The 22,571-nt window shown below is 41.5% G+C and overlaps 1 pseudogene; it reads left to right on the top strand.

The window, feature by feature from the left end:
* The first annotated feature begins 10,636 nt into the window (after window positions 1-10,636).
* LOC141568867 (dynein light chain 1, cytoplasmic-like) overlaps window positions 10,637-22,571 on the top strand; it is an 87,547-nt pseudogene continuing 75,612 nt past the window's right edge.

Here is a 22,571-nt window from a genome sequence, read left to right as displayed (position 1 = left end):
TCCCAGCAGGAGGGAGTGGAGTGAGGAGAAGGTTCCAAGAAGAGAAAACATCTGGGTGGAGATCTGAAGTACGAGTGGAACGAGATAGAAAAGTATCCTTCACAAGGATTGCTTGTAACTGTGCTTTCTATTGACAAAGTGAAAAGTAAGTAGAAGGATTTCATGAACTCTGTCCAAAAATCAGCATCGCAACCATTTAGTCCAACATACAGTCTCTATATAAATACACTTTAACAATGGGAATAATTAAAATATTTATTGAACTCTTATTATGTGTTTAGCACCACAAAGCGCCTTACATGCATTGCCTCTTTTAAGCCTTACACTAATACTGTGAAGTAAGCAATATTATTCTCACTCCACAGATGAGAATACAAAAGCTTTAAGAAAAAGGTTAAGTAGCTTGCTTAAGATCATGCAGCTAATTGGTGGTGGAGCTCGGATTCATACCCTCATCTGACAGCAAAATGCAGCTTCTCCTCTGAGCAAATGTGTATACATGAAAGTATACAGAGATGACGTGCATTTTATAACGTATTTCACTGTGGCTAAAGAACTGTTTCTGAAAACCCGGAAACATACTCATACATGCTGAAAAGATACCTACAATTATTCTCAGGCAGGATGTATTTTATATATTTGAGATTGGTCAAATTATTGATACTAATATGAGGTGTTACTATTAGAATCCTCTCTGCTTTCATCCCCGGCTTTTCCATAACTAGCCCAAACCATAACACAACCAGCTCTGGCATCCCGGACAAATCTGCAGAGGTTATAGGAAGGCTAACATGTAGGAGCACCGACTTACTCCCTTAATTACTGAACAAAGTACAAGTGGTAACCAGGGGAAAATAAAATGCCTCCTTTTATTAACTAGACAAGTACAATAGAAAAATCATTGTTTCTAAGCAATGTTTATCTTGCAGTAACTCCTCCTGAGCAAATTTACTCCTACTAGACAGGAATAGATAATTGCACTCGAGGTAAGATGATAATATTTTTTTAAAAAAGGTAAATTAAAAATACCAATAATTAAATATTGCCTATGAAATGAAGCTGAGGCTAATTAGACATGGTAAACAATAAAATAAATTCATATTAAGTTGTCCAACTAAAGCGGAGATCTTTCATGGGATTCTCAGTTGCAGAATGCATTGTTTTTATTTAATAAGCTTAGCATATATGATCGGCATTACAATAACCTTGCCTTCTCTACGTGTCCGTTACTATTAGACACAAGACCTTGATCCCCCCAAAAATAATACAAAATTATTCTCTTAACTCTGTTTATATCCCAGTGATTGCTACTTGGCAATTTAGCCAAATTAGAGGGCAGGGGAATGACAAGATTTCTTCAGATTTAGCCAATTTTTATGTATCGACTTTTGCCCGGCACACCCCAGCACCACCTATACTTGCACCACATGTTTGAGAAATTGCAAAACTGAAGAGATAATTAATTTAGAGCTTTAAAATGGAATCATCACAGTTCAAGAGCAATCTCTTTTCTGCTTGCTCTTTCAATTCATGTTGCCATTTGTGTTCCATCCTGGAATTTAGAGGCAGATGCACGTGACATCACAAAGGCAATCTGTTTTTGTTCTTTCTCATGCACGCTTCTTTCGTTCCAAGGATGCAGGTAGAGCAGGCAATCAAAAATTAACCCACTGGGGCCCACAGATATTTGCACGGCAGAGGTTAACCATAGTTCAAACGCCTATATTTATGTACACTTTACCGTACAAAAGGCACATTTTAAACATTTACATTAAATATGATTTTTTTAATCCAGGAAAAGAAACACTTCAGTTGGTCTTAGATCTAGATGAATAATGAGATTTCAGAACGCATCAATAATTACAGTGTTGAGAAATAAAAACATGAATCTAGTTGTGGATACATGATTACATGTATAAACCCACGTGCATGCACACACACACACACACACATATACACAATCAGATGCTTTGGGAAATGTTATTATTTTTGATAAGCTCATTTCTGTGCACCACCTCTTTTTGTCAAAGACACAGAATTCTTTGCTCATTTGTCTTAAAAGGGGTGAAGGCCATTTAACCAACCTGCTGGACAGACTCTCTTGCTAATGAACAAGAATCAGGCAGAATGCTAAAACAGTACGTATTTGCTTTCAGCGCATTTTAGCCACAAATGGACTAAACAGTGGTGTCAGCAAGTGAAGGGAAGATAAGGGACAGACTAAGAATACATCATGTGGAAAAAATTACATTAGGCCAAGGGAACAATATTCCTCAAATACTGCTGAGGCTGGAATATTAAGAAATAAAATTTAAACAAGGAGAGGGAGAAGATGAGCCTAGGTCCTGCTGAAATACTGCTCTGGCATTGTCAAATTTGAACACAAGAAATATAAGAGTATAATCTATTTTACACATATACATATGAATATACAAATATATGAATACATATATAGAAAACTAATACGCATGGAGGTTAATTTTTTTCAGGAAAGGCAAAAATTACCTTTGCACAAAAGAAAATAATCATATCCTCAGTCCAATACCAGGTTAAATTATCTTCATGCAGCGTCCTTGATACAGAACAGCAGAACGTACATTAGGGGAGAATTGCTGGAATTAACCTTCCTTTGCTCCTTTGGATTTTAAGAGGTCAAGATAAAAGACCAGGTCCCATCAAACCCATTAAAATAAAAACAGAAATTGCTGGGGGTTGGGAAGGAACTCCAAGGAAAATTACCTCTTTCCTTTTAGTACAAAGCACTGTTGCAAAGAACTTCCCTTTATTTAGATCCTTGTTAATACACTACCTATAATTCAAGTGAGAAGCAGGCTGGTTTGATTTGGGGGTGGGGGTGTTTTTATATGGAGGAAAATACAAAGGAAAGAACTAGAGTTTTAAATCGGCCTTTCTGATTTTACAGATAAGCCTGTTCATTGTATCTATACCCTTTCCAAATGTGGGTCTGACCCCAAGACCCGGCTATCTTTGTTAAGACCCATGATTGTGCTTATTTACTCCCGTGCATTATCCTGTAATGGCCCCATAGAGATGATCTCCTTTCAGCACCATCTGCTACTAGGAAAAACAAGAACGTACACTACACCTGTTACCAGCTTCCTCGTATTCTAAGCCTTTTCTCTAGGCAAAATGGCAAGTTAAGGAAGCAAGGAACAGGAATCATCAGCTGATAGGGACAGACAGGTCCTGACTGTGGCACATTTGAATCAAGTTCCTCACTGGTACTGAAACTGAGGAACTGAACCATTTGGGCCCCTAACGTACTTGATAAGGCCTGTTAGTGCTTAACAGCAAAAACGTGGCCAGCTGGTTATGCAAAGACTGTCTTGGGTTTTGCATTATGCTGATGTAATTCCTTCCAGAAATATTGTCTGGCATGAATATTTGTGATCAACAGACGAAGAAATCACAAAACTTACTTGACATCAGTATTCGTGAAGTATATCTAAGTGAATCTAATAAATATTTATTGAGTCCCTACTGGGGCCAGGCAGCCCTCTAGCCACCGGGACAGAAATCCACATGCTTTCCTTTCCACTCCCTTCGCATGCATCAGTTTCTCCCTGCTGAGGATAACCCAGAAGCTACGTTGACAGTGAGCCAACTTTCTAAACGCTCCTCGGAGACAGATTTTTTCTAAACACCCCCAAAGGCTACTCCTGCACGTGTAGCTTCGCGAAAACTGCACTGATGAAAAACTTCCCGTTCTAGGAAAAAACAACTGGCCGGTGCTAAATACGTTCCAATATGGTTAAGCTTAGTGTTTTACCACAGGTTATTGTCTTTCCTTATCAGTGCATTACACAAAGCAATACGTATTGACATCAGTTACAGAGCTCCAGTATCCAAGTAGATGTTCATGAAGAATAAAAAGATTTTAATATTTCATATTAGAAGCAACAACCTTTTAATGTAATATAAATGTTTAATGTTAATTAAATAGCTAAATTTTAATTTTTGAAAGCCTGCACTATTCCAGGCACTGTTGTAAATTAGACTGTATTGAGAAGTGAACAGATAATATGAAAAATGCCATACAGATGTAACATAAGCCAATGGGGCATCCTCACTGTTATGTATAACGCATTCAGCTCATGTCACTTTACCTGCAAAGACAGATATTATCAGAGTTCTTCGTGGGTCCCTAATCCTATCTGAGCAATATAATTCACCTGAAGCAGTTAGACAATAACTGTAATATCCAATTGTAAGCTATTGACCATAAATCCTATATGAACAGAAAGAAAGGAGAGAACACAGGGGGCTGGACAAATCAGGGCAGGCTTCATGGAAGAATTGGGACTTGATCTGGCCTTTAAAGGAAGGAAAGGATTTCTATAAGGAGAGAGAAAAAAGAGATACAGTCCAAAGGGAGGTGGTCACAGCTACCAGGAACAATGGTAGGATAAATGGGTAAAAATCTGTCAGCAGGGGTCGAAAATGTCACGCACCCTATTGAGTTTGGGTCAGTAGAACTGTGTAAGTGCATGTGTGGGAGTGAGTGTGTACACCCTTGCATAGTACAACTTAGGATATGTCTGATCTTATATATATGCATTACACGTGTCCGACAGAGAGATAAAGAGAGAGAATATTTGATCTATTTATAATGCTCCATGGAATTGCTTTATACAATAATACTATTTCAAATTGCCATACCATTCCTATGCATACTATAAAGAAATAGCACTAAAATTCTCATCCCACAGTTAGAATTATATCTTGTAAACTGCTTATCTCCCTTTGGAATAGACAGCCTTAGAAACAAGTACATATCGTGTGTATTAATTAAATGTGTTAATCTTTCACATCCCTATTTTGATAGAACTTTGGACAGGAGACTGCAGAATGTTTTCATATACTGAGATATCTAAATTAATTGCCATCTCACAGAAAACAGATCTAGACATTGTTGCGGAAAGTCCAATGAAGATATTAGCTGAATGCATGACAGGGGTCAAAAAGCACACAAATTAGACTATATTGAGAAGTGAACAGATAATATGAAAAATGCCATACAGATGTAACATAAGCCAATGGGGCATCCTCACTGTTATGTATAACGCATTCAGCTCATGTCACTTTACCTGCAAAGACAGATACCTTTGCAAGTAATAGGAAAAGCAAAGGTCACTGAATCCCTATGTATGTGGCAGGAATAAGGAGAATGTTCCTGCAATAGGAGATGAAATGGCTTTGCCCATTTCATCCTGGGAGGAAAGAGGGACAGACCTCACGAATTCATACTAATGATGAGGAAAAACCAACACAGAAACATGAAATTATCCCAGAGGGAAACAAGAGGTGGGAAAAGCAGCAAGGTGCATGTGCAGTGCACTTTCATTTGAGCCAGTCCAACTTCCTTTCTTTACTGAATAGGGATCCCAGAGCCTTTGAACCCCTCAGTGTGGGTCCCAATATGTCTGCTCTGTGAGGACAGGAAAAAGGTCATAGGGAAGTCACAATAAAAAATGCTAAGGATTTGCTCACTAATTTCCTGATTGAAAAAAGAAAAGATACAAACAGTTCGAGGCCAGTTTTAACAGACCGAAGGCCCACCACCTTGAGAGCATAGAATAATGAAGTGAACAGACTCTGCACCCACGTGGCCCAGGTTCAAAGCCCAACTTGGGCATGTTAGCTGTGTGATCTTGGGCAAGTTACCTAAACTTTCTGTGTCTTTTCCCCATCATTAAAATAAGCACGGCAATAACAGACCCTATCTATAGTGGCCCCTCCCTACTCTGAGTATCCCTGGGCTCTGCTCTTAAAAAGCAGACTCTTGATTACTGTGGAGAATAAATCATCTGTGGGGCGAAACATGGCAGCAGGATAAGTGAGAACTTGGCAAAAACAGAGCAGCATCCAAAGGGAGGCTGGGTGAAAGTTCAAATGATTCCAAGTCTAGGAGGCATTTTGGGACCCAGTGGCCCTCCAGCCATCACCACCATTCGCACTTTCGTCATCGCTGCCATTCTCTGAGCACTGGGAGCCCAGGGCTGTCCCTGCCTGCAGGACACCAGCTGGGCTGGCGCACGCTCTGCTTGGCTGCCTGAGAGGAGCTTCTCCAATGAGAGCTAGTGTGTCCCTGACCTGAGGAGCAACACATCTCTCAGCTCCCCTTTCTGCAGAGGGGGCAGCTGGGAAGACAGACACCAATGCCGGGGCTCGATGAAGAGATTTTTACGCATTGGCCTAACTCCACTTTTTACCAGCTTTGCTGGCCCTCTCCTATTCTCATGTGGCCTTTTTTCTTATAACACTTGTTATAATAGGGACAAACAAGCACTTCTTGAGGCTCTACTGTGTACAGACATTTTTTGCTAGCATCAAATAAGACAACTCTGTTTAGAGATATGATCATCCTATTTTTATAATTGAAGACCAGAGACATAAAATTAGCCTCGAGTTACAAACTTGGGACTAACAAAACTGCATTCAAGCACAGTCCAGATAAACTCAGAGCCCTCTCCTGCACACGGCGCTGCCTCTTAGCACAGGCCACGCTTACAGGCTTTGTGAGCCAGCCTGCAGTACCTGTAGCAGTCAGGGTCCCACACAGACAGCACACCCTCAGTGGGGTGATGGGAGAAGTGTTTATTTACAGAAGGGCTATTTCTAACAGTGTGGGTATATGGGAACTCTAAAGAGGCCTTACAGGAATGATGAAAATATCCTAGCCTCACTGCCCTTCCTCCCTCCCATCTCCTGCCAGGGGCCCAGTAGTCCCAACTAGAAAGCCAAGGTAGCCCTGTTGATGTAGCCCATATAAGTCAGCTTCCAGGGGCAGAGAGCAAGGAAAGAGAATGGAGAGGGAATCAGCAGGAATAAATGGAAGAGATCCACCACAGCGTTGGTTAAAGAAAAAAAAGGATAAAATCGTAAAGGACACCCATCCTTTGCCTTCTTCCAGTTTTCCCTAAAACCAGCCCACATCACCAAGAGCTCTGTTTGTGCTAGTTCCCAAGCTCCTTGGAGAGCAGTGTTGGTATCCATGAAACATAAGGCCTGCTCAACCTAGCGAGCGTTTTGTGGCATGTGTAAGGACAGGCGCCCGTCGGAGACCACAGCGGTCCACATGATCACCAGGCCCCGATAATAGGGGATGAAACCCCCCCTGACCCTGCATGATGACCAGGTCACAAGAACAGGGGATGAGGAGGCAAAGGGGAGAAGAGAGAAACGCACAGGAAGTGTGGATGCTGCCCAATAACTGCTCCCACTTACGCTCCTGCTCAGCCTCCACTCCACGGGAGGTGGTCCAGCCCAGGAAATAGCAATCTCAATATGTGAAAGATGATGATCTTAAGCAAGGAAGAAAATAGCCCTGGGACTGACACTCGGAAATGTCAAGATAGATTCAAATTGTTAACCTTTTTCCTTGTGCATTTTAAAGAAAGTGTTTTTGTCAAGCCATTTAAATGCTGTCTACCTGCCTCCCTGGAAACATATTCTAAAGTTTCATCTAAAAAAAAAAAAAAAAAACGCTTTTTTTCTTGTGACCTCAAATTTGTAGCCCTTTTCCAAGTGCATCTAGTTCTTTCCTTTAAGGAATGAGAAAGACAGACTGCATAGTTGGCCATCTTTTGCTCCTTTGTTATCTTAGCCTTTTGTTTATCTCTTCATCACCAAGAGTTCTATCAAATGTCTACTAGCCACGACAAAATAATCACACTGCAATTTACAAAATTCTTATATTTTATCTTGATTTATATTCCCAACAAACCTCATGAATCAGCTTGAGGAATGTTAATATCCTCCTTTTACAGACAGGTAAACTGAGCCCTCCAAAGAGTGACATGGCACAGAACAACCTGGGTCCAAGGTTCCCCAGGACCCAGCTAGACCTCCCTTTCCAGCCCCATCTCAGACCACCCACCTGTCACTCACTGAGCTCCACTCACATGGGCCTTCTCTCTGCTCCTCAAACAAAATGTCATTCTGTCCAGCTGTTCCATTTTCCTAGGACATTTTTCCTTATATCTTCATGTGACTGAGTCCTTGACTGTCGGGGCTCGATTCAAAGGCCACCTCATCAAAGACGTCTCCCACAGCCTCCTATTCCAAAGAGGGTCTCCTGGCCCCATTATAATCACATCATTCTGCTTTTGCTTCTTCACAGCACTCATCATTATCTGATATTATCTTATGCATTTATTTGTTTATTGTTTCTCGCATTCCCTAGAACATATGAGAATGGACAATTAAGTTCATGAACTCATCCTAGAAAAAGTACTACATACGTCATTGCTGAATATCACTACAGTCCCCTTTGAAGTACTCCCCTTGGGAAGCTATGCACTGACACCAGCACCTAGTCCACCCTTCAAAGTAACTTTGGAACTCTTTTTCTGGAATGGCCATCAGAGCTGTTGTCGTATTACCCTTGATGTCCTGAATATCATCAAAATGTCTTCCTTTCAATATTTCCTTTCTCTTCAAGTAAAGAAAAAAGTCATTGGGGGCAGATCAGATGAGTAGGGAGGGTGTTCCAATACAGTTACTTGTTTACTGGCTAAAAACTTCCTCACAGACAGTGCTGTGTGAGCTAGTGCATTGTTGTGATGCAAGAGCCATGAATTGTTGGCGAAAAGCTCAGGTCATCTAACTTTTTCACTCAGCCTTTTTCAGCACTTCCAAATAGTAAACTTGGTTAATGGTTTGTCTAGTAGGTACAAATTCATAATGAATAATCCCTCTGATGTCAAAAAAGGTTAGTAACACCGTTGCAACCAGTCCATGAACTTAATTGTCAGACCTTGTATATAAACTCCATGAGAGCAGGGTCCTTCTCTCTCTAGCTCATTCCCAAATCCCAGCACCTATGGCATACACTTGTCACAATTTCTAACTGTATGCTTAGGTAATTTTTTAACAAATACCTACTTATCCTCTATCCTGTAAGATCTCTGAGAGAAGGCCCCGTATCTGTTTTGTTTACTGCTATACAACACAGATTAAGCACTTAGCAAATGTTTTATTAAAGGAAAGAAGGGAGGAGGGAGAGAGGGAGGGAGGGAAGGAGGTGGGAAGCTTGAAGGACATTTTATTTTGCTTTTGATATGGACCAGGCACTCTGCTAAGCCATTTATATTCTTGTCTCTTTTGGTCCTCAATTACCTCCAAGTAGACATGTTGTCCCTAGTTTTGCAAGTGGAAAAACTGAAGCAATGGGTGATAACACAGCCTGAGCAGGTCTCACATAGTTGAGCAACAGGACAAAGTCTCATGTTCCAGGCTATGCTCTTTCCAAGCACATCATGCTATATCTGAGCACATTTACATTTCAAACTCCCAAGTAGGAAGAGAGGAAAGGAAGATACAAGAGTATAGTTTTGTTCAATACAAGAAAGAACCTTTTCTTGGTAAGACCCATTCTGGGCTAGACGGAGCTGCCCCAGGAAACAACTAAGAAGCCGCCAAGTGGAGTGGTAAGCTGGCGGGGGTCAGGACCCATACAAATGGGAAGACCAGCCAATCAGGAAACCGGTTGCATACAAAGGGAGGGAGCAAATATGTAAATATATTGGGGATAATGGAGCCAGGTTTTACAACATCAGAGAAGGGAGTCACAAATATGAAAAGGGGAAAAGTTGGAAGGAATCCTGTGGTTTTGATCACACTTGACCCATGGGTCTTAATTTCTAAATACCATTCTCCACTACAAGAAACCAGGATTCTTTGTACTATCCCCACCATATTTCTGTAAGTGTGAACTAAAGTCTAAAGAGTAAAGAAAAAGGTAACATGACTTGTCCTCAGTGAGTATGCAAGCAGTGGAGTCGTCCAGTGTTTCTCAAACTTTACAGTGCATACAGACCTTGGGATTTTGTTAGAAGATAATATTCTGATTCAGGAGTTCTAGAGTCAGCCCATGATTCTGCCCAGAGGTCTAATAGGCTCTCAGGTGGACTTGATGCAAACTCTCTGGTCCAGAGAGGAAACTCTGAATAGCAAGGGGTGGAAAAACCCCATGTTCGTTAATAATAACCAAATACTCTTAGGAAGCACTTAACATTGCCAGGCATTGTCCTGTGTTGAATCTCTAATCCTTGTCCACAATTGATAAATATGGCCTGGAGGGTACTGGAAACACAAATAACTTGCCCAAGCCAGAGAGATCGTAGTAGCCGTATGCATCCAGCATGGGAATCCAAGAGATTTTTTTATTATTAATTCCAAATCAATGTATAGCCCTGGCAAGTTATTTGATCTTTCCATGCTTTACTTTTCTCCTATAGGATCGCTATAAGCAATAAGTGAAATAGTGACTGTAATTACTTCATGAGGATCTAAAGTAGAGCATGACTGTTACCAAGTGGAGCTCATGTTCCAAGGCTGTGTCCCTCCCATCACACTAAGCAATGAGGACTGATTCCAGTAGATCGTCTTTTCTATTCCTCCCTCCCTTCTCTCATCACAGATTGAAGGTGTTTTGTAAGATGTTCATCTAGAGGGAGAGCCCTGAAGAAAAATTATGTACCCAGATTGGCCAAAGAGAAGAAAAAGTTCTTTTTAGATCAAAGAAAGCGCATCAGCCAAGATACACTTGCCGGAATCAGGCAGACGGGTGCTTTTGGTGGTGAGGGCCCAGCCTGGTTAGAACTAAGGGATCATGGGGCCTGAAGAAGCCAGCAACGGGCATGGAAAGGTAGGTCTGGGGCAGCCATTGCCACAGAGCTTCAAAGGACAGTTGAGGAAGTTTAGCTGCTTTCTTCTGTAGGTGGCCCAGACCATCTTGTTGCAAGACAAATCTCTGCTTATTGAACAAATCCTCTTAAACTGTCTGCACATCAACAGACTGCAGCTTTGAAATCCAGATTAGAAATTGTAGCACTCATTAGGTGTATCTTTGATGAATTAATTCATCTGTGAGCAGTTTGCTGGTATGACCTACGTGATGTGGCTCACAAAAGGACATATCACCAACCAGGAAAAGGCTAGTTCATTGAACACCCCAGGCCCATGTCAGTTGCTCGATTTCTGGTGTCTTCAACTTCAAGGGTTTTAATTACCCTCGTGCCCATTCCACAGTGGAATCTATTCTCTTTGAAGGCGTCCACACTCATTCTTGCACCCCTCAGACAGAAATGGAGTGATTTATTATCTGCTGTGACAGATATGTACATCCCTTATTTATTGCTCTTTGGGTAAAACACTCCCCACCCCACTCATATTTCTTCAAGATTATTTAATGTCTACATTCCATATTTTCACTTCGGAAACTATTACTATCACTTACTTAGGTTTAAACTTCTGTGTCTGCAGTCCTTTACAAATTACATCTCCCCACCCACTGTCCCTGGATGTAAATAGGCTGAACGTTGAAAGAAAAACATCCTTTGTTGCTCTGGTTCATCCTTCAGTGAACATACCCCAAGAACACTTGCTCCTAAACTATTTCTGTTTGCCAACCAGCAGCCAGCCAGCAACCCACCCACCCACCTGATGGTTGGGGAAAGATGACAGAAGGGAGAGAAAAAGAAACCAGGGAGGGAGGAGAGAGAATCCAATGACCAATATCCTGGCCCTATTCCAACCTGGATAATTAGTCTGCCTCTATTTCAAACATTTTTCCCATTTGCAGCATGTATGCATGTGTGTGTGTGTGTGTGTGTGTGTGTGCGCGCGCGCGCGCGTGCTGAGTAGGGGAAAGGAACTCCATGACAAATGATTATTTTTCTGTTTCTTCTCAGCCATGGTCATTAGAAATAACCTTAAAATTACAAATATAATCCTGGGGAGAGAAGCAAATGTCTCAGGGTTCTACCTCAAAAGGGCTCAGAGATAGGTAAGGGCTCAGGCAGAATTTCTAAAGGTCTCAGGAAGCTTTTGCAATCTCAGAAAACAGCCTTTAAAAGCTCAGGAAAGGAACAGTAAAACAAACCACTTCATCCCCGGGAACAATGTGAGAAGGCAAGGCGAGGCCTTGCCCCCCCCCCCTACCCCCCCACCCCCTGCCCCATGGCTCCCGACTGACTCATCCATGTTTTGTCCTTGGCCTGTCCCTGTTTTGCTCTTCCAAAAGCCATCTCTCCAGGTGACATCCGGGGCACAGATGGGACTTGATGGAAACGAATTCTTGTAGCACAGCCAGCTCCCTCTCTTAGACAGACTGGGCTTTAGCCCTGTGATAGAGATTGAAGATTTCATTCAAGAGGAAGGGGAGAATTGTCTTAATCCCCAGCGAAGCAGTTTAGAACAATTCCCTTCACCCAGCGCTTCTGGAAGGCATCCACTACCTGCACCTAATGGCAGAACAGCACCAACAGGTTCCCTCAAGGGCTGTGGGTAGTGCTCTGCAAGCTGGGTATGTTAATGCTACATGGAAATTCTGTGTACTTAGAAAACACTTGTTTTAATATAAATGTTTCAAATTAGTTGCAAGTTAGTAACATTGCAAGTAAAATCTGCTGCCTTTATCTTTTTCCTCTCCATACTTTGTGGTACATTTCTTAGAGCCCAAGAGGTAGCAATGATCCTGTGGGAGAAGGTCAACCTGTTCCACGTCTGGCTCTCTCTCCACCCTTTGCTGCTTTTATAATGAAGGGATAAAATTCTAGGACTGTGAATGAGGTTTCTCCTTCCCTCAGTCTTCCAGCTGCCCTGTGATCCACCAGCTTTGGAGAGGGGATTTCATCATTCTGCAGGGAGGGCTAATGAAGATAAAAGCCAGGGAGTCAAATGAGTCTCTGAATAGACTGTTGGTTTTGTTTGGTTTGGTTTTGTTTTAATTCAGAGCTCAGAAAATAGTTCTGAATGCTAAAGTTGTCTATGGTAAAGCTAGACATAAGAGAAGGAAAATGGGGTTTGAACTCTAAAAAGCTAATGGCTTGGCAGACTTAGAGAAGAAAGTTGACGACATCAACTCAGAATAGAAAAGAATAAATTATATTGTGCAAGCCTTTTTTTCTCTCAACAAAAACACATTAAATTTCATAAAACTAGTGAAGGGAAGAAAATTAGAAGTAATTAGACTTGATTGTTGGTACCAGCAACCTAAGGGTTCCCTCTACCCACCTCCAGCCAAGGCCCAGGGAAAGCTGGTAAAACTCCACATAGGTTTGGGTATTTCCAGAGCAAAGGCAATCTGTAAGTCACGTCCAACCAAAGCCCTCTTCCTAACCCACCACATTCCCCAGGATTGAGTATCCACTATCAAGCCATTGTAGAGATAAAAGGCCATGTTTAGGCAAAGGAAACTTAAGTAGCTCCAATCCTCCTCCCCCACAAAAATCTCCAAGACCCAGGAATAACATAGGACAGAGACGTCAGAACAACACAATCAGATATGTTCCATATTTGTAAATGTGTCTGATAGCCCCCAGCACGCCATCCATCAGTAATGCCGCTAACCCACAAAATGCACACAAAGGTACTAATGTAGCCAAAGGAGGGGAGAGGAGGCAGGAAATAAGCTGGAGTGAGGGACTATCACAGTCTTGAATAATCAGGTATTAGAATTAGTGACACTTTAAATAACAAGTTAAGGTTTAAGTAAATCAAGAATCCCAACTAAGTAAATCAATGATACCGCAGCTGGGCACTGTGAAACATTTTGCCCATAGACTGACATCTTTAGAACATCAAATATGCTCTAAAGGGGCATCTTCAGTGTCCTGTTATGATACCAAAGGACTTTTTCTTTTTTTGTAATATCGTTGTCTGATTTTGGGATCAGGGTGATAGTGTCCTCATAAAAAGGGTTTGGGAGCCTTCCCTCCTTCTGGATTTTTTGGAAGAGTTTGAAGAGAATAGGTGATCATTCTTTGTTGGCTGTTTTGTAAACTTCACCTGTAAGGCCATCTGGTCCAGGGCTTTTGTTTGTTGGGAGCTTGTTGAGTACTGATTCAATTTCCCTGGTAGTAATCAGTCTATTTGGGTTTTCTGTTTCTTATTGAGTTAGCCTTGGAAGGTTGTATGCTTCTAGAAAATTGTCCATTTCTTCCAGGTTGTCTAATTTGTTGGCATATAGTTGCTCATAGTAATTTCTTAAAATTTTTTATATTTCTGTGGTATCTGTTGTGACTTCTCCTCTTTCATTTCTGTTTTTATTAATTTGGGTCCTCGCTCTCTCTTTTTTTTGATGAGTCTGGCTAAAGGTTTGTTGATTTTGTTTATCTTCTCGAAAAACCAGCTCTTGGATTCACTGATCTTTTGTATTGTTTTTTTTGGTGTCTATTTCATTTATTTCCACTCTGATCTTTATTATCTCCTTCTTTGTACTCCCTTTGGACTTATTTTGTTGTTCTTTTTCCAGATCCCTTAAGTGTAAGGATAAACTGTTGATTTGTGATTTTTCTTGCATTTGCAATGATATCGATGGGCCTAGAGAACATTATGCTAAGTAAAATTAGTCACACGGAGAAAGACAAATACCATATGATCTCACTTATATGTGGAATCTAAACAATAGAATAAATGAAGAAACTAATCAGAAACAGTCTCAGAGATATAGAGGAAAAACTGAGTCGCTAGATGGGAGGGGGATGGGGATGAGGGAGAAGGTTAGGGGATTAGAAAGCACAGTCGGTAACCACAAGATTGCCACAGGGATACGAAAGATAGTCTGGGGAACATAATCAATAATGTTGTAAAGATTTTGTAGGGTATCCGATGGACATTTGTCTTATTAGGGAGACCACCTCAGGGATGATGTAGATGCCTGATCACTGCTCTGTACACCTGACGCTGAAGTTGAATAATAATGAATGTCAGCTATAATTATACATATACATATACATATATATATGTATATATATATAATATATATATATATATTATATATATATACATATATATTCACAAGAAGAGAAGTACAGCATAAGGAATAGAGACAGTGGAGATGTAACGGCTTTATGCAATGTCAGAGGGGTAGTAGATGGGGGGAGGGGAGTTATCCCTTTGTGAGGGGTATAAAGGATAAATGTCTAACTATTACATTTTTTTAATATTAGTTTCAGTGTACAAAACAAAGTACATTTTCACTCCACCCTCAGAGAGGTTAGATTGTATTAGATAAAGTATTCTGAAACATTTCTACTTATTTTCATGAATGACTGGTTGTTATTTTGGGAAAATTTTATCTATCTAACTATTTTCATTTCTTCCTAGAAAATTTTGCATGTTAGGAAATATCCATGTGCTCAATAAACTTTCATTAGGTACCTATTGTACGCTAAGCACTGTTAGGGCTAAGAATATTGGTGCTCGTGTCCTGCACCAGGCATGTTACATAGGAGACACTTGATATCTATTGAATAGTTTCATAAAAGATGGATAAGACGCATCCTTGAGAAACTCGAGAGATTCTAAATGTTTCCCTTGCCCCCAGGGAGTGTTCAGAAGTGTCTGAGAATTGGTCAGTTGACTTAGGGAGGTCATTCAGGGGACAAAAAGGATGCAAAATGGTCTGCAAGAACATAGAAACCAGAAACACAAGGGGCTGTAGATAATTTAGCAGCAGATAAGGCCTAAAAATAGATTGACAAGGAACAAATGTACAAGATACAGAAGCATCAAATATCAGCACAGAAATAAGAGAGATCAAGGATGAGAAGTAAAGGCTGCCTCCCACCAACACCTGAACCACACGTGAGCCCTCCTACAATGAAAAATCTTCGAACAAGATAAGAAAAGAAGCAGGTGGAGAAATTTGAATTGAATAAATTTTACCCAAAAGGGACTAAGAAAAATGTGCTTGAGTTTACCAAGGTTTAGGAAGATTGAATTTCCTGCTCTTAGGGGAAACAGAGACGCTTAAAAATATATACGCTTTTAAGACACTGAAAAGATTAGCTCAGTTATTAGAGAAACAAAGAAAATTTCATATTTGCACATTTTGACCATAAAATTACCCACTACATATGGATGAAAGGATGAGGACTTTCTTGGTCCACACAGTTGGAGAGGAATGGAGCATGTTCCCAGCCCCAGGCTGAGTGGCTCCAGGAATGATCATTCTTTCCACTGAACCGTGCACTCTCTAAACACCAGGTCTCAATTTGTCAAAGGATTTTTTTTTAATGTGTTATTTGTATTTTCAAGTCTTAAAAAAACATGAGTGTGATTTTCTAGTGAGGAAACCTCACAATGCCTTGTATTAAAGTGTTAAACTGTTCTCCCAATTGACAGCACCACTTAATTATCCAATCACAACAGAACAATATGGATGTAAAAGTTTTCACTCAGCTCAATAAGCATGTATTTAACAAGTGACATCTGTGACCCTATGTGCTGGGTCGTCAAACCTGCAGCGTTCCCTGGGAGCTCACTGGAAATGCACATTCTCTGGACACACCCTGACCTACTGATTCAGAACCTGCATTTTCACAAGATTCCTTAGTGAGTTGTATGTACTTTTAAAGTTTGAGAAGTATTGCTCTACTTGACTCTAAGGACTACATCTGGTACTTATAGGATCACTTATAACCATGATTTTGAATATAAAAAAATAATGTACCCAAGCTCAAAATGGTATATTTTTAAATGCATTTTGTATTTGTCCAAACACTTTCCATTGAAAGTGGCAACTCAAGCCTGCTTAAATTACAAAGAGAAATGTATTCGAAGTTTCAGGTAACAAAGGGAAGAGAAGCACACAGCCAGGTTTCAGAGGTTAATGGAACCAGAGATAAAATGCCACCAGACCCTCACTCATCTTTGCTATTGTGTTGATGTGCCTGCTTCATACTGTCTGACAAAGTACAAAAAAGCAAAGAACATAGCTACCAACAGATCTTCACACATACCCCAACCCACCTGTAGGTTTTGCCATCCAAGAGGGTAAAAGTCCTTTTCTATAGCACCAACCCAAAAAACATCTATGAAAATTCTCTATTTGGCCCAGCTTAAGTCTACTGTCCATCCTGGTATCATCCACCATTCTGAGGGGTCAACGTGGCATAAGAAGATGGCAGCTCTTATTCAAACTCCATAGTTGATGTGGAGTAAAGAGTACCTTAGATCAAAGGGCTGCACAGTACTGTTAGAAGGAGAAGGAAGAAGTGGTGGTGGGCAGGCAAACCCACAGTATCCACTGAATGTCCCACACTCATGTCATCTTCCTCCTGTGTTCCTCCCTCTTTCTCTATTGATCATATAATTGCAAGTACATGAGCATTATACAAGTGCAGGTCACGGCCAAAGACGTGGACGTGAAAACACAACACAATAAAACAAAAATAAAAGATGACTCTTCTCAAAGTTTGTTAAGGCAAAACACACCATAATATTCCCTGATAAAAAGGTGCAATGAGCTGGAGAGCCATATACATCCTTAATACTTAAAAGAAACAATGGACATCAATTGTCTATGTTCCTTTAACCAACGGGATTACCGAACAAATGCTCTCTTTAAGCCTTTACTGACATTTCTTTCTCAAGTAAAAATTATAGTTATTAAACTATAGCTTCAGAAATTCCTTCACTAATCCCACTCTAGCCTGACAGGACTTCTTGCTATCCCACAAATACTCCAATGCCTCCAGAAATTGCACTTGCTAGTATGGCTCCTGGAATGATATACCTTTAGAACTTCCATGGCTCATTCCCTCTCTCTATTCAAGCCTCAGCTAAAAGGTCACCTCCTTAGTTCCAGTCAAGATGGCACAATAGGTAAGTGCTGTGCTTACCTTATCTCATGACCACATCAAAATTACAACTAAACTACAAAACAACCATCATTGAGAATCACCTGAAATCTCACTGAACAAAAGCCCTACAACTAAGGACATGCAGAAGAAGCCACCTTGAGACTCGTAGGAGGAGCAGAGACACAGAACAGGCTGGTCCCACACCTGAATGTGACCATTAAAACTCGGGAGGGATGTCTCAGCTGCAGAGGTTCCCTCCACCCCCAAGGAGCAAGGGGCTATACTTCCTCCCCAACCCAGAATTCCAGTGCTGGAGAGAGAAGTCCCCATAGTTTCTGGCTGTGAAAACCAGCAGAGAGTGTGACGGAGTGAGATGAAGGGAGGCTGGAGTCCCAGGCACTCCTCTTAAAGGGATGCACGTGAACTTACCCACCAATGGAATCACTTGCTCTGAGCTCCAGTGCTGGGGCAGCAGCTGGAGAGGTGGCAAGGACATATGGTGGGGAACTGAGTTATCTGGCTTCAGGATGGGGGATGCAGGGGAAGCTTTCTTCCAGACAGAGGAGCTGGTGGAGGCCAATGTTTCTTTGTTGAGTCCTCCCCCTTTCCAACATGAAGACACAGGTGGCTGCCATATCTGATTCTCCATCAAGCTGGCCAGTGTTATTTGTTCATCACACCCTAGTGATTCAAGACCCCACCCCACCCAACTTTCAGGCACACCCAAGCCCTTTCCAATGGCTGTTTCATACAAACCGCCTGCCTTGGCTCATGCTGCAGACTTTCCTAGGATCTCTCAAAGGTTCACAGAACCCAGACAAGCAGCATCTGGCTTTAGCATGTCCTGTACTTCTTGCTGAGCAGCGCTAAGTCCAGCACTAGCAGCAGCTAGCCTTGGTTCACAGCATAGCCTCTTGAGGCACTTCCAAACATGGCACGGGCAGCAGCCATCTGTAGTTCCTAAAAAGTGGCTCCAGGTGGGGCATGGGCTGCAGTTGAACTTGACCTGCAGTGGGTACCCTCCCAGGTGGCCCTCAGGCTGGCATGTCCAGTGGCCAGTTTCAAAACAAGCTGGAACATCACCCAGCCGCCTCCAAGGTTGACACACCCAAGGAGAGGATTTGGCAGGCACCAGAGCCCTGCTGAGGCGGATTCTGCTTTGTAGGGTCAGCCTCTGCACCACAACTCCTCCACTGTAGTCACAGCCAGTCCTTACAACCATTGAGCACAAGGGTCAATCCCTCCTATTGACATGCAAATAGCAACCAAGGCTCAATTACAACAGGAGGTCACACATAACCCACACAAGGGACACACCTGGAGTGCATGGCTCAGGTGACCAGGAAGACTGCACCACTGGGCCCCACAGGATACCTCCTACATAAGGCCACTCTACTAAGACTGGGAGATATAACAGCCTTACCTAATACATAGAAACAAACACAGGAAGGCAGCCAGAATGGGGAGACAAAGAAACATGTCCCAAATAAAAGAACAGAACAAAGTTCCAGAAAAAGAACTAAACAAAATGGGGACAAGTAATCTACCAGAAGCAGAGTTCCAGACACTGATTACAAGGGTGCTCAAGAGCTCAGGGAGAACTTCAACAAAGAGATAGGAAACAGAAAAATGGTGATAGAAAACATAAAAAAGAACCAGTCAGAAATAAAGAATACAATAATGGAAATGAAGAATACATTATAGGGAATCAACAGATTAGATGAAGCAGAGGATCAAATAAGCAATTTAGAAGATAAGGTAGCAGAAAATACCCAATCAGAAGAGCAAAAAGAAAAGAGAATCCAAAAAAATAAAGCGAGTTTAAGGGGCCTCTGGGACAATATCAAGCATACCAACATTTGCATTATAGGAGTACCAGAAGCAGAAGAGAGAGAACAGGGAATTGAAAACCTATTTGGGGCTGGCCCAGTGGCTCAGGTGGTTGGAGCCCCATGTTCCTAACACCGAGGTCACCAGTTCGATTCCCACATGGGCCAGTGAGATGCACCGGCTGCTGCGGGCTGCTGCGGGCTGCTGTGTGCTGCCGTGTGCTACCAGAAGTTGCCAGTGGCCAGCATGAGTAGCTGACAGCCATCGTGAGCAGCCAGCAGCTGGAGAGAGCTGCTATGAGCGGCTGACTGACGACAGGTAACCAACTGCCTCAGCTGGGGGGAACGCAAGGCATAATACCAGCATGGGCCAGGGAGCTGGATCCTACACAACTAGATAGAGAAAAACAGCTTAAACCAGAGTTGGGGGAGGGAGGCAGAAGAAGGGGGGAAAAGAAAAAGAAAACCTATTTGAAGAAATAGTGATGGAAAATTTCTCTAACCTGGTAAAGGAAATAGATACACAGCCCAGGGAGCACAGAGAGTCCCAAACAAGAGGAATCCAAAGAGGCCAATATCAAGACACATCATAATGAAAATGTCAACGGTTAAAGACAAAGAGAAAAATCTTAAAAGCAGCAAGAGAAAAGCAGTTAGTTACCTACAAGGGAGCTCCCATAAGACTATCAGCTGATTTCTCAACAGAAACTTTGCAGGCCAGAAGGGACTGGCACAAAATATTCAACATGATGAAAAGCAAGGACCTACAACCAAGTTTATTCTACCCAACAAAGCTATCATTTAGAATTGAAGGACAGATGAAGAGCTTCCCAGACAAGAAAAAGCTAAAGGAGTTCATCACCACCAAACCAGTATTACAAGGAACCTTACAGGGACTTCTTTAAGACAAAAAATATATAAAATCTGAATAATAAAATGGCAAAGCTACATACCTATCAACAATTACTTTCAATGTAAATAGATTAAATGCTGCAATCAAAAGACAGGGGAGCTGAATGGATAAGAAAACAAGACCCTTACATATGCTGCCTACAAGAGATTCACTTCAGATTGAAAGACACACAGACTGAAAGTAAAAGAATGGAAAAAGGTACTTCATGAAAATGGAAACAAACAAACAAAAAAAGCTGGGGTAGCAATACTTACACCAGACAAAATAGACTTTAAATCAAAGACTATAACAAGAGACAAATAATGGCCTACTAATCCCATTTCTGGGTATTTATCCAAAGAAACCCAAAATGCTACTTTGAGAGGACATGCTCACACATATGTTCATTGCAGCATTATTTACAATAGCCAAGATATGAAGGTAACCTGGGTGTTCCTGAATGGATGAATGGATTAAACAGGTGGATGCACAATGGAACATCACTCAGCTGTAAAACAGAAATTAAATCTTGCATCTGCAACAGTATGGATGGACCTAGAGGGGGTTGTGCTGAGTATAGTAAGTCAGACAGTGAAAGACAAATGTCATGATTTCACTAATAAGTGGAATCTAAAGAACAATATAAACAAATGAAACAGAAACAAGCTCATAGAAACAGAAAACATTTTGGTGGTTGCCAGATTAGAGGGGCTTGGGGATGGATGAAAAAGGGAAGGGAATAAGAAGTACAAATTGGTTGTTACATAGTAGTCATGGGGATGTAGGGTATAGCATAAGGAATACAGTCAGTAATATTGTATGGTGTCAGATGGGTACTAGATTTCTCAGGGTGACATATTGGAGTGGGGTTGTGGGGAAGGTGAAAAAGGTGAAGGGATTAAGAAATACAAATTGGAGTTACAAAATAGTCAGGGATTATAAAGTAAAGTATAGGGAATATAATCAATAATATAGTAATAACTATGTATAGTACCAGGTGGGTACTAGTTAGGGGGATCACTTCATAAATTATATAAATGTCTAATCACTATGCTGTACACCTAGAACGAATATAAAATAATATTGAATGTCAACTCTAACTGAAAATTTTTAAAAGAGAAAAATAAAGAAGAATAAGAGGTTCAAAGTTTCAGGTCTTGGGGATGTAATATACAGCATAAGAAATATAGTCAATAATATTGTGAAATAAATAAATACATAAAGTCACCTCCTTGGAGAGATCTCCCTTGATCACCTTACCTAAAGAAACTGTGCCCATTACATGCACACACACACCATACTCTGCCTCCTTTGACCTGCTTTAGTCTTCTTCGTAGCACTTATCACCAACTGACGTAACATACTTATTCATTTCCTTGTCAGCATCCCCACTAAAGTGTAAGCACCATGAGAGTGGACATTTTACTGTCATTTCCTTTCTGTATTCCTGACATCCAACAGTCCCTGTTACCTAATCATTGCATAGTAACTTTCTGTTTAATGAAAAAACACAAATAAAGAAAGAATGTGCGATGCCGTAATACCGGAAGGATGGTCAGCATGGTCGTCAAACTTTCCAAGGATTGCTGAGGGAGATGGGGTGTATAGGAAGGTGGAAAGCAGTAGCGAAAACCAACAGGGAAATCAGTGTGTGGTAGGTGAGCAAATAACGGTGATAAACCCCAGGAGAACAGAAAACAGTCCCATGATCCCCCAAAGAAGACCTCGGGCCGGTAAACGGGAGACCTGGGGCTGGGCTCTGCAGCATCTTTGTTTCTGTACCAGGCTTACTTGTCAAAGTTTTAGTGCAAATAAGCAAGATGTTCTAATGATCACCATCACCATCTGATCACCAGCACACTGACACAAGACGCAAGGGGAAAATTTTACTCACGCTCAGTAATGCCTTGCTACTACACTAAAAGAAAGATTTCTGCTCACAACATCCCCAAACTGAGTTTAAACCCCCCAAAGCCATGACCGTGGAGAGTACTGAGCAGAGCTGGAAAACCCAAATTAAACTCCAGTTCTTCACTCCACGTGCTTCGTGACTCCAGGAAAGTTGGGTAACCTCCCTGCCCATTTCTTCATCTCCTCAGGCAGACGCTCCCCACTCTATGGCCTGTTAGTGTTGTTATGTGTTTGTCACACACACTATTGAGACTGAATATACAAACAGAAAATGGTCAGACCACCTCTAGAAATAGAACTCTGACCCATAACCTCTGCAGCAAC

This window comes from Rhinolophus sinicus, linkage group LG02 (assembly GCF_036562045.2).
Source record: "Rhinolophus sinicus isolate RSC01 linkage group LG02, ASM3656204v1, whole genome shotgun sequence".
NCBI lineage: Eukaryota > Metazoa > Chordata > Mammalia > Chiroptera > Rhinolophidae > Rhinolophus > Rhinolophus sinicus.
This window is presented reverse-complemented; position numbering and strand designations above follow the sequence as displayed.